A 13,254-nucleotide genomic window follows, 5' to 3' on the forward strand; every position below is an offset into this window, starting at 1 on the left:
GCTGGTAGTTCTTAGGGTCCCCCAATTCAGTTTAAATAATTTAGTTTAACTATTGTTTTTGTTTGTTGCCTGAAAATAGTTAATCTAATGTGTCCTATTTGTCCAGGCTGCCAGCTAAGTGGCCTTCTTTCCACATCTGTGGAATAATGGGGAGTGAAGGTGTGGAAGATCTGGAAGTGTTTTGGCAGAGTTCCAGAAGCTGGAGCTATTTCCTGATTCTTTTTATACCCCTTTCAGTAAGGTGAAAGGGAATGGCAAGCATGTCATGGCCAGAATTATCTGGAGGGCCACTGCAGACCAAGCAGTTGATTAAATGTATGGTGCTTGCACGTTTGAGCACGCAGTTTGGAAGAGCCTACCAGAGTATTTGCCTTCATGAGAAAGGACGCAGGGGCAGTGTTAAAAGATCTTCAGTGACAGTAGTTCATTAATTCTTCCTCTCCCTCATCCCTCTCAGGGTCTAAGGTGTTCTCTCCCCACTGGAAATGTGCTCCCTGTTCATGGCACAGAACCTGTATGCACCATTAGAGTAGTTATAACTTTACCTTTTGTCCACTTACTTCCTACTGAGATGACTGACCTTTCATTCAGAAGAATCAGATGCAGGAGACAGTGGCATTTGTATAGAAACTAACCAAGTATTCTTGGATATAGAAATCTATAAAAAAAAAAATCCTTCACCTTCGAGAATGTAGAATGGGGCAGCCATTCAGATGAACAATCTGGCATGTCTCAGTCTGATTAATTATACTTATACCCTGTATCCTATCAATTGTGAACCTAGCTGTATGTTCCACTCCTCATTCTGGTCTATCACAGACTTCTCATATAGTTCAATAATGGAATATGCATTGCAATGTTTATTAAAATGCTACCTGTGCTGTTAGCAAGGTAGACAAAATGTCAGTGTCAATTACTGAGTTAGTGTAACACAAAGAACTGGAATGGGCGTCCAATGTTTTCTGGGACATATCTGCTGTGGTAACAGAAAACTGATCACAATTCTGAGCAGTTTCAGTATTCTTCCTCCACCTTGCTTTGGGAGTAAGCAAGCATGTGCACACTCTTCATGAGTGGAATATACATTTCTTACAGTCCTACTATTAGTCACACTGATTTTCAAATCACGTAAAGGGTCTTGTTTATCCAGTGTTAGACTCCAAGGCTGAGTTGCCCAATATGTGGCTTGAACGGCTCACTTCTGAGTGAGGATCTCTGAGCCCAATTAATCTCTTGACTCTTCTGTGCTCCCTCCAACATCATTGCTTCTCTTCCCTCCCCACCTGACTCTGTGGATATTTCTTAAAAATTGGGTTGTATAAGTGTCTTTCTGGCAGTCTCCAGTTGTTTTCAGTGAGAATTGCTCCAGTGTAGATGTATATTTGATGTGTTCATGGGGGAAGTGAGTGCCATCTCCCACTCTGCAATCTTGTTTTCCTCCCAGTGGCAGGTTTAGTAAGCAAGGAAACTTACCAGATTTATCTCGGATGGCCACAAGACATTGATTTCTACCCTTGCTTGCCAAATATTAAAAGTTTATATAGAGGACTTAACTGAGTTCAGTCAGTTATACAGGCAGCGTGGTCTGGACACCACATTACCCTCTCAAGGCTGTGTCCTTTGGCAGCTTCTAGCTCAAGAAAAGCAAGTGGAACACACATTCCAAGGACAGGAGTGGGGATAAGGAGCTACTGATTGCCCAGGACCAAGTCACAGGTCAAAAGGCAGTCACATCTTATTAGTAACCACCTCCAACAGTTTTATGTCCACTTAAGGTATTAAACATAATTTTTAAACCTAGCCTACATAGTAACTGAAACCTGTCAATTGCTTGAATTGTTTGAATTTACTCCTTGTCAAATTTTTAAAATATTTTATTTAAAATGAAATGCCAAGGTTATCATTTGAGACACCAAGGGAAATTGAACCACTTAAGGTAATCTTAGACTATCGCAGAGATTTTAAGCAGATTAAAAAAAAAAGAAAACAGAGAGAGAATTCATCTGCATTAAGGAAAAAACAAACAAAAAAAATACCCCTCCAATCGGCCAAACCCTCCAACTCTAGAAGGAAGGCTTGGTAATTAAAATCTGAAGCAGCCAAGAGTTCATTAGGGGTTTCAATTTTGAATGAGGAAATAGACTGCTTAAATTAAGCTATGAAATTAAATATGAGACTTTCAGTTTCTGATAAGATGACACACTTAGCAAGGTGTTGTTGTCCTCCCTTTCTCCCACAGAGTCCAAAAGTCTGTTCTTTATATCTGTGTCTCTTTTGCTATCTCACATAGAGGGTCATTGTTATCATCTTTCTAAATTCCATATATATGCATTAATATACTGTATTGGTGTTTTTCTTTCTGACTGACTTCACTCTAAAATAGGCTCCAGTTTCATCCACCTCATTAGAACTGACGCAAATGCCTTTTTTTTTCATTAGCTGATATTCCATTGTGTATATATACCACAACTTTTTTATCCATTTGACTTCCAATGGACATCTAAGTTACTTTCATGTGCTAGCTGTTGTAAACAGTGCTGCAATGAATATTGGGGTACGTGTGTCTCTTTCAATTCTGGTTTCCTCAGTGTGTATGCCCAGCAGTGCAATTGCTGGTACATATGGCATTTGTATTTCCAGTTTCTTAAAGAATCCCCACACTATTCTCCATAGTGGCTGTACTAGTTTGCATTCCCACCAACAGTGTAAGTCCCTTTTCTCCACACCCTCTCCAGCATTTATTGTTTGTAGACTTTTTGATAGCAGTCATTCTGACTGGCATGAGATACCTCATGGTGGTTTTGATTTGTATTTCTCTGATAATGAGTGATGTTGAGCATCTTTTCACGTGTTTATTGGCCATCTGTATGCCCTCTTTGTAGAAATGTCTGTTTAGTTCTTTGGCCCATTTTTTGATTGGGTCGCCCATTTTTCTTGTATTGAGCTTCATGAGCTTCTTGTATATTTTTGAGATTAATTCTTTGTCAGTTGCTTTATTTGCTATTATTTTCTCCCATTCTGAAGGCCGCCTTTTCATGTTCCTTATAGTTTCCTTTGTTGTTCAGAAGCTTTTAAGTTTAATTAGGTTCCATTTGTTTATTTTTGCTTTTATTTCCATTTACTCTGGGAGGTGGGCCATAGTGGATCTTGCTGTGATTTATGTCAGAGAGTTTTCTCCTTGTTTTCCTCTAGGAGTTTTATAAGTTCTGGCCTTACATTTATATCTTTAATCCATTTTGAATTTATTTTTGTGTATGGTGTTAGAAAGGGTTCTAGTTTCATTCTTTTACAGGTGGTCAACAAGTTTTTAACCACTTGTTAAAGAGATTGTCTTTTCTTCATTGTATATTTTTTGTTTCCTTTGTCAAAGATAAGGTGTCCATACATGCATGGACTTATCTCTGGGCTTTCTATTTTGTTCCATTGATGTATATTTCTGTCTTTGTGCCAGTACCATACTGTCTGATGAGTGTAGCTTTGTAGTATATTCTGAAGGTTGATTCTTCAAGTTCCTTTCTTCTTTCTCAAGACTGCTTTGGCTATTCCATACTGTAGGCAACAGGAAGAATAGAAGAAAACAGGCCCTGTCAAGGGCCATGAAGGTATTTATAATTATTGATAAACTGGATGCTTTAAGGCATGAGACTCTTGGAAAAAGTCCAGGGGGAATAGTTCATAATCTTGAAAACAAGATATGATCCTGAGGTTGGAAAGCCTACCTCAGACTGTTTTTCATCTGGCATCTCAGAGTCACATGTTTTACGTATCTGGAGGAAAATCTATATATAAGAATATTAGTCTTAGTTACTGGTTTGTTATTGATTACTGTTTCTTGTTTACTCAGTGGTTAAGGATCACTTTGTTCTTTGGCTCTGAAGGCCACATGAGTTATACCTTAACTCCCTGCACACACATTACTTTCTTCACAGCTGAGAGTATAATAAAGCAGGCATGGATTCAGTTTCGGCACCTTCATCTTGGAGCAGTGTTGGGCCCCTGATTCTTGCCTTTCACTGAACTCTTGTGTCTTCTTTCTCATTTTCTCGCCATATCACACTTTCAGAAACCCTGCTGGTTGAGCCAGACTCGATACCATACAAATTGTGAAGTTATTTGTTCTAGTTCTGTGAAAAATACAGTTGGTATCTTGATAGGGATTGCATTGAATCAATAGATTGCTTTGGGTAGTATACTCATTTTCACTATATTGATTCTTCTGACCCATGAACATGGTATATTTCTCCATCTCTTTGTATGATGTTTGATTTCTTTCAGCAGTATTTTATAGTTTTCTATGTTTGTTTAGGTAAATTTACTCATAAGCATTTCATTCTTTTCATTGCAATGGCGAATGAAATTGTTTCCTTAATTTCTCTTTCTGTTTTCTCATTGTTAGTATATAGGAATACAAGGGACTTCTGTGTATTAATTTTATATCCTGCAACTTTACTATATTCATTAATTAGCTATAGTAATTTACTAGTGGTATCTTTAGGGTTTTTTTATGTGAGGATCATGTCATCTGCAAACAGTGAGAGTTTTGTATATTTTTTTCCAACCTAAATTCCTTTTATTTGTTTTTCTTCTCTGATTGCTATGGCTAGAGCTTCCCAAACTATGTTGAATAGTAGTGGTGAGAGTGGGCACCCTTGTCTTGTTCCTGACTTTAGGGGAAATACTTTCAATTTTTCACCATTGAGGATAATGTTTCCTGTCAAGTTTATCACATATGGCTTTTATTATGCTGAGGTATGTCCTTCTATGCCTGCTTTCTGGAGAGTTGAATTTCATCAAAGGATTTCTCTGCATCTATTGAGATAATCATATGGTTTTTATCTTTTAATATGTTAATGTGGTATATCACATTGATTGATTTGCAAATATTGAAGAATCCTTGCATCCCTGGGATAAAGCCCACTTTGTCATGATGTATGATCTTTTTAATATGTTGTTGGATTCTGTTGGTTAGAATTTTGTTGAGGATTTTTGAATCTATGTTCATCAGTGATATTGAGCTATATTTTTTTGTGACATCTTAGCCTGGTTTGGGTTTTAGGGTGATGGTGGCCGCATAGAATGAGTTTGGAAGTTTACCTTCCTCTGCAGTTTTCTGGAAGAGTTTGAGTAGGATAGGTGTTAGCTCTTGGAAGTAACCTGTGAAGCCATCTGGTCCTGGGCTTTTGTTTTTGGAAGATTTTTGATTACAGTTTTGATTTCTGTGCTTGTGATGGGTCTGTTAGGATTTTCTATTTCTTCTTCATTCAGTTTTGGAAAGTTCTACTTTTCTAAGAATTCGTCCATTTCTTCCAACTTGTCCATTTTTACTGTCATATAGTTGCTGATAGTAGTCTCTTATGATCCTTGTATTTCTGTGTTGTCTGTTGTGATTTCTTCATTTTAATTTCCAATATTGTTGATTTGATAATTCTCCCTTTTTTTCTTGATGAGTCTAGCTAATGGTTTGCCTATTTTATTTATCTTTTCAGAGAACCAGTTTTAGTTTTGTTGATTTTTGCTATAGTCTCCTTTGTTTCTTTTTCATTCATTTCTGCTCTGATTTTTATGATATCTTTCCTTCTATTAACTTTGGGGTTCTTCATTTCTTCTTTTTCTAGTTAGGTTGTTTATTTGGTTTTTCTGTAAAGTTAGGTTTTTAATTTGATTTTTCTCTTGTTTCTTGAGGTATACTTGTATTGCTATGAACCTTCCTCTTAGCACTGCTTTTACTGAATCCCATAGGTTTTTGGTTATTGTGTTTTCATTTTCATTTGTTTCTATGTATATTTTGATTTCTTTTTTTGATTTCTTCTGTGATTGTTGGTTATTCAGAAGCGTGTTGTTTAGCCTCCATATGTTTGTATTTTAGTAGTCTTTTTGCTGTAGTTGACATCTAATCTTACCTCATTGTGATCAGAAAACATGCTTGAAATGATTTCAATGTTTTTGAATTTACCAAGGCTAGATTTGTGGCCCAGGATATGATCTATCCTGGAGGATGTTCCATGTACACTTGAGAAAAAGGTGAAATTTGTTGTTTTGCAGTGAAAAGTCCTATAGATATCAGTTAGGTCTAACTGGTCCATTCAGAGGCTATCCAGCACAGGAGCAGAGAGTTGTGGTTTTTCCAGTAGTCATGTATAAATTTGAGAGTTGGACTATAAAGAAAGCTGAGCACCAAAGAATTAATGCTTTTGAACTGCGGTGTTGGAGAAGACTCTTGAGAGTCCCTTGGAATGCAAGGAGATCCAACCAGTCCATCCTAAAGGGGATCAGTCCTGGGTGTTCATTGGAAGGACTGATGTTGAAGCTCAAACTCCAATACTTTGGCCACCTGGTGCAAAAACTGACTCATTTGAAATGACGCTGATGATGGGAAAGATTGAAAGCAGGAGGAGAAGGGGACGGCAGAGGATAAGATGGTTGTATGGCATCACCGACTCAATGGACATGAGTTTGCATAGGCTCCAGGAGTTGGTGATGGACAGGCAGGCCTGGTGTGCTGTAGTTCATAGGGTCACAAAGAGTCGGACACGACTGAGCAGCTGAACTGAACTGAACTAAACTGGTCCATTGTATCATTTAAAGGTTGTGTTTCCTTGCTAATTTTCTGTTTAGTTGATCTGTCCATAGGTGTGAGTGGGGTGTTAAAGTCTCCCATTATTATTGTGCTACTGTTAATTTCCCCTTTCATATTTGTTAGCATTTGCCTTATGTATTGAGATGCTCCTAATTTGGGTGTATATATATTTATAATTGTTATATCTTTTTCTTGGATTGCTCCTTTGATCATTATGTAGTGTCCTTCTTTTTTTTTTTTTTTTCAAGGTCTTTATTTCAAAGTCTATTTTATTTGTTATGAGGTATTGTTACTCCTGCTTTTTTGGGGACTCCATTTCCATGAAATATCTTTTTACAACCCTTCACTTTCAATCTGTATGTGTCCCTTGTTTTGAGGTGGGTCTCTTGTAGATAGCATATATAGGGGTCTTGTTTTTGTATCCATTCAGCCAGTCTTTGTCTTTTGGTTGGGACATTCAACCCATTTACATTTAAGGTAATTATTGATAAGTGTGGTTCTATTGCTAGTTATTTGGTTGTTTTCGGTTTGGTTTTATAAAACTTTTCTGTGTTTCCCATCTAGAAAAGATCCTTTAGCTTTTTTTTTTTTTTTTTTTAAGAGCTGATTTGGTGGTGCTGAATTCTCTCAGCTTTTGCTTGTCTCTAAAGCTTTTGATTTCTCCTTCATTATCTGGATGAGATCCTTGCTGGGTATAGTAATCTGTGTTGTAGGTTTTTCTTTTTCATCACTTTGAATATGTCTTGCCATTCCCTTCTGGTCTGAAGTGTTTCTATTGAAAGATCAGCTGTTATCCTTATGGAGATCCCCTTGTGATTTTTGTTTTGTTTTGCTTTTTTGTTGTTGTTGTTGTTGTTGCTTTTCTCTTGATGCTTTTAATATTTACTCTTTGTGTTTGATCTTTGTTAGTTTGAATAATATGTGTCTTGCCTTAGGTTTCTCCAGTTTGGGAATCTGGATTTATTGGACTTGGGTGGCTATTTCCTTCCCCATTTCAGGGAATTTTTCAACTATTATCTCCCCAAGTATTTTCTCATGCCCTTTCTTTTTGTCTTCTTCTGGGACACATGATTTGAATGTTGTGATGTTTAACATTGTCCCAGAGGTCTCTGATTTCCTAATTTCTTTTAATTCTTTAGTACTTTTTTTCCTCTTTGCTTCATGTATTTCCACCATCCCATCTTCCACATCACATACTCTCTCTTCTGCCTCAGTTATTCTACTGTTGGCTCCCCCCAGACTGCTTTTGATCTCAGTTATTGCATTATTCATTATTGATTGACTCTTCTTTATTTCTTCTATGTCCTTGTTAAACATTTCTTGCATTCTCAATCCTTGTCTCTAGTCTATTTATCTATAACTCCATTTTGTTTTCAAGATTTTGGATCATCTTTACTATCATTATTCTGAATTCTTTTTCAGGTAGATTCCCTGTCTCCTCCTCGTTTGTTTGGTTTGGTGGGTATTTACCATGTTCCTTTACCTGCTGAGTATTTCTTTGCCTTTTCATTTTGTTTAGATTGCTGTGTTTGGGGTGCCCTTTCTGTAGGCTGGAAGTTCATGGTTCTTCTTTATTGTTGAGCCTGCTCCCTGTGGGTGCAGTTGGATTAGTGGCTTGCCAAGGTTTCCTGGTAAGGGGAGCTTGCATCTGTGTTCTGGTGGGTGAAGCTAGATCTCTTCTTTTTAAAGTGCAATGAAGTTTCCAATAGTGAGTTTTGGGGTGTGTATGGGTTTGGCATGGCTTTGGGAAGCCTGTGTTTTAATGCTCAGGGTTGTGCCCCTGCTTTGCTGGAGAATTAACATGGTATGTCTTGCACTGAGACCTGTTGGCCCTTGGGGGGAGCTTGGTTTCAGTATAGGTATGGAGACCTTTGGGTAAGTTCTTATCTATTAATGTTCCCTGGAATCAGGAGTTTTCTGATGTTCTCATGTTTTGGAGTTAAGCGTCCTGCCTCTGGCTTTCAGTCTCTCTCTTACAGTAGCCTCAAGGCTTTTCCATCCGTACAGGACAGATGATAAAACAACTACATTAATGGTGAAACAATTCTGCACAGCGAGGGATACCCAGAAGGGTTCACAGATTTACGTAGAGAAGAAAAGAGAGAGGAGGGAGGTAGAAGTGACAAGGAGAGAAGAGGGGGAGTCAAAAGGGGAGAGCGCAATCTAGCCAGTAATCAGTTCGCTAAGTGCTCTCCATAGTCTGGAACACCCAGAGAGATTCACAGAGTTATATAGAGAAGAAAAGAAGGAGGAGGGAGATAGAGGTGGCCAGGAGGAGAAGAGTGGGTGTCAAAAGGGGAGAGAGCAGTCAAGCCAGTAATCACATCCCTAAGTGAAAATGGATACTGAAGATTAGATTCTTAAAGGCACAAAATTGATAATGAATATCAAAAAGCAAATATAAAAAATCTAGAATAGAGGTTAGACTCTCAAAAATACAATATAAAAAATACAAAACAAAATCAATCACAAAAATTTATATATATATGTATATATATATATATATATATATATGAAATTTGCTTTAAAAATAGGATCTTTTTTGGCAAGGTAATAGTAAGTTCTAAAAATGAAAATTAAAGGAGCAATAAAGAACTTAAACAAATTAAGATGTGATAATAGTAAAAATATATCTTGGGATTTCTCTGGAGCTGTTGTGGGAAATGTGGGGTCAGTTCAGTTTAAGATAGTTCCTTGTTCCAGCTTGTAGTTTTACTCAGGGTCTATAGGCCCCCTCCAATGCTTAGTAGTAACTACAGGGTTTTAATCTGTTGTACCTGTCACTTCCAGAGAGGTTCCCTCTTTGTTTATTTTGCCTCCCTCTGCAAGCTTCTTCAATGTCTAACTGCTACCTTGACACAAGAGGGGGGATGAAGGTGGTTACTTATTTAGGCTAACTTGTTCAGTTGTGTTGTAGGGAGGAAGGGACACTGCAAACAAATATTGCATGTGTGGGGAGTGCTCACAGTGCTCACAGTGTATGGACCACACTGGGTCTGCCTCAGCTTAAGGTGGTTTGTGCTTCCTGGGTCTACACTACTGAGGCTCCAGGGTGCTCTGCAAGGGCACTGTCCGAATTGGGCCGTGTATTTCCTGGTCTAAGCAGCTCAGATTTCCTGTACTTCCCAGATCTAAGCTGCTCAGGTTCTCTGGCACTCTGCAAGGGCGCAGACTTGGTTGGGTGTGCATTGTGCCCTTTCTTGGTCCAAGTAGCTCAGGCAACCATGTGCTTGGTGAGCATACTGTCCCAGGTGGACTGTGTGCACTAATCACCTCCCTGGTCCCTGGTGCTTGGTTTCCTGGGTGAGCTGTGAGAACACTGCCTCAGGTGTCCTCTAGGGAGCTGATCTCAGGGTGTGACCCTCCTGGCAGATATCAACCATCCAGGATCCCAGGAAGACGTGGTTAGCAACTGGGAGCCTGCTTACAGTTTGATGGAGGATGTCATCTCTGGGGCCGAGATTGCAGCAGCCCCTTCCCTTCTGGCTCTGGCTGTCACATGCCTGCCTCTCTGCCTCCAGTGGGGAGGGGCCTGTACACAGCCTGCTAGCTTTCCTTTGGTATTCACGAAATCCTTTGTTTTGTGAACAGGCCAGGCTGTGCATCAGAGCCTTTCACAGGAAAGTTCTCTCTCTCTCTCTCTCTCTCTTTTTTTCTCTAGCTGTCTCACAGTTTGGGTTGTTATCTCAGGTTAGCTCCCTCAGATTGTCCTCAGGGCATTCAGGCCCAGTCCTTACCCTAAGCACTGATTATGCAGCCCATGCCTCCCTATCCTGCCCCTGCTCCCTGGTGGTGGACATGAGCCTCTGGGCTATTTCTCTGCTGGCAGTTGTGGTTAGGCACATCCCGGTTATGTTGCCCTGTGAGATTCCAAGACTCCCCACAGAACCACCTGTTAGAAGGTTTCCTACTGTGTGGAAACTTCTCTGTCTTCACGACTCCCTCTCCAGGATGAGTCTTCATCCCAAACTCTTTTGTCTCTCTTTTTGTGTTTTGTATTTTGTCCTATATCCTTTCAAGGAGAATGGGCTGCCTTTCTGGGTGCCTGGTATCTTCCACCAGCGTTCAGAAGTTGTTTTGTGGAAGTTTCTCAGCATTCAGATGATCTTTTGATGAATTTGTGGTGGAGAAAGTGGTCTCCCCATCCTATTCCTCAGCCATCTTGGGACCACCCTCCCTGAAAATATTCTGGTTAAAGAAGAAAGAAATCGTGGAGAACAGGAATTATGAATTATGGGAAGGATAAATGAATGACTCTGAACAACTTAGGCCCGATAATGTGATAAGCAGTGACAGCAAGAAAGAAAATATCTGCACATTCCTAGGTAAAAACTTGAAGTAAAACAATGTTAGAGAACGAGCAGAGAAAAGTGATAGGAGATATATCTGTAGGTTTTGGATGAAATATAACATTGCTAAATTTAAGAAATGAGTAAGTAAAAATAACTTAATGGATTATATTAGGAATAATCAGATTGAAAAAATAAAAATGGAATTTTTCACACTAGTAAAATTTTATGTATTTGGTGTACATAATTGAAAACCAAAAGAAAAATGTGATTTTGGTTAGATGTTAAGAAAGCATTTTTCTAGTCTTCATAAGAATTTAACTCGACTTTCTCACTTTGCCCCCTATAAACCTACTGAAATTGGAGTGTTAGCTAAGCAGCATTAATTATGATAAAAATAACTTCTGATTAGTAAATTGAAACTGAGCTTGGGAAAACTATAAATATCAAAAGGTAGCCTGAACTTTGTATTTTCCTGATGTTGGCCCTCATGCCTTCTTAACAGGTATTCTTCTGGACTTGTTACAAGAGATAACAGCTCTTGAGTGGCTTGAGATTTCAAACTAAATGAATTCATAACCAGAGTTATGATCCTGGTCTCCTTACACCTGAAGAGTCTTGAGGGCTCAGAATATCTCCTGGATAGCTATATAAACGATGCAAAGACCATTCCTAATGTTGTGGAAAATCTTTTACTTTTTGATGGCAAGCTGTTTTCTCTTACCTTATATACATTAAAGTAACTCTGATGTTTAATGTGACCTTTTTAATCTCATGAATTTGACTGTTTGGTTAATACTGAAAAGACTCCCTAGTGAGCACTGTAATGGTAAACAGAAAATAGATAATAAAATTAAAACTCAATATCATGTTAATTAGAACATGCTTTTAAATAAGTTACATTATTGATCAAATTCAAATTATCTGATATGATGTAAAAATTAATAACATTATATGGCAGATATATAGAAAATGAAAAGACATGATGATTTAGAAAATTTCAAGGATGGGAAATAAATACCATAAAAATTGGATCAGAACTTCCCAGGCAGTTCAATGGTTCCAAGGCAAGGGGTACAGTTTTGATCCCTGGTGGGGGAACTAAGATCCTGTATCCCACAAATTCCCCTAAATTCTACTGCTATAAGTTTGAGTTAGAGCCAAAGAAACTACATTGTAAACAAGCATTTAAGGTGATATTGTTGTTATTAGTCTACTGAAACCAGTTTTGAACCTCAACTATGAAAAGTTATGTGAAATACTCCTTGAAAAAAAATTGTGTAGTAATTGTTACCCACACTAGTTTATGTGATCATTTTTCTTGTCTGATAATTTTTGTTAATATTATTGAACTATAGACTTAGTCTCGGAGAAGGCAGTGGCACCCCACTCCAGTACTCTTGCCTGGAAAATCTCATAGTCTGAGGAGTCTGGTAGGCTGCAGTCCATGGGGTTGCTAGGAGTCAAACACAACTGAGCGACTTCACTTTTACTTTTCACTTTCATGCATTGGAGAAGGAAATGGCAACCCACTCCAGGGTTCTTGCCTGGAGAATCCCAAGGACAGGGGAGCCTGGTGGGCTGCCTTCTCTGGGGTCACACAGAGTCGGACACAACTGAGGCGACTTAGCAGCAGCAGCAGCAGCATAGACTTAGTCTATTAGTGAATAGTGTAATGTATTCATTATATAACAGCTGCTTATTCACTATCTTAGGTTTTATAGTACATAGATCCATGCAGATATTATACTGTTTATCCTTGCTATCTAAATGTATATTGTTATCATTATAACAATGCATTTCTAAACTTTGGAAACAAATATTTATTGAGTACATACTAAGTTCCAGATAATCTTTTAGTCATTTGGAACTTAACAGTGGCCAACTCAACACAATTTTGCCTTTCTCAAGTTCAATGATAAGAGATAGATAGCTTGTAATAAAGATAATAAATAACCTAATGTGTTATAAGGTGATAAGTGTTGTGGAAGAAACTAAACAACAGAACAGGAAGAAGGCTGACAAGCTCATAAAGTGAGATATTGCAGAATACAGTATTAAATATAGTGGTAAGAACAGAACTTATTGAGAAACTCCTTGAAAAAAGTAAGGGATTTCTATGGAAATATCTGCATAGAATGGCTGGAGTTTTGCAGACAGAGGACAGAGCTAAAGAAAAGCTGCAAATGTAGCACTGTAGTTGGTATACCCAGAGGCAATGTGGAAGGAATAGAGAACATGAAGAGGTGATATATCCTGGAACTGAGGAGAGGATGTTATAAAATGACATCACAAATATTTTGGGTTTTATTTAAATGAAATGGTGACTGAAGTGGCATATTTTAAAATGATTTCCTGTTAAAAGCATACTGGGGTAGGGGAGGGTGT

Source organism: Ovis canadensis, chromosome 2 (assembly GCF_042477335.2).
Source record: "Ovis canadensis isolate MfBH-ARS-UI-01 breed Bighorn chromosome 2, ARS-UI_OviCan_v2, whole genome shotgun sequence".
Taxonomy (NCBI): Eukaryota; Metazoa; Chordata; class Mammalia; order Artiodactyla; family Bovidae; genus Ovis; species Ovis canadensis.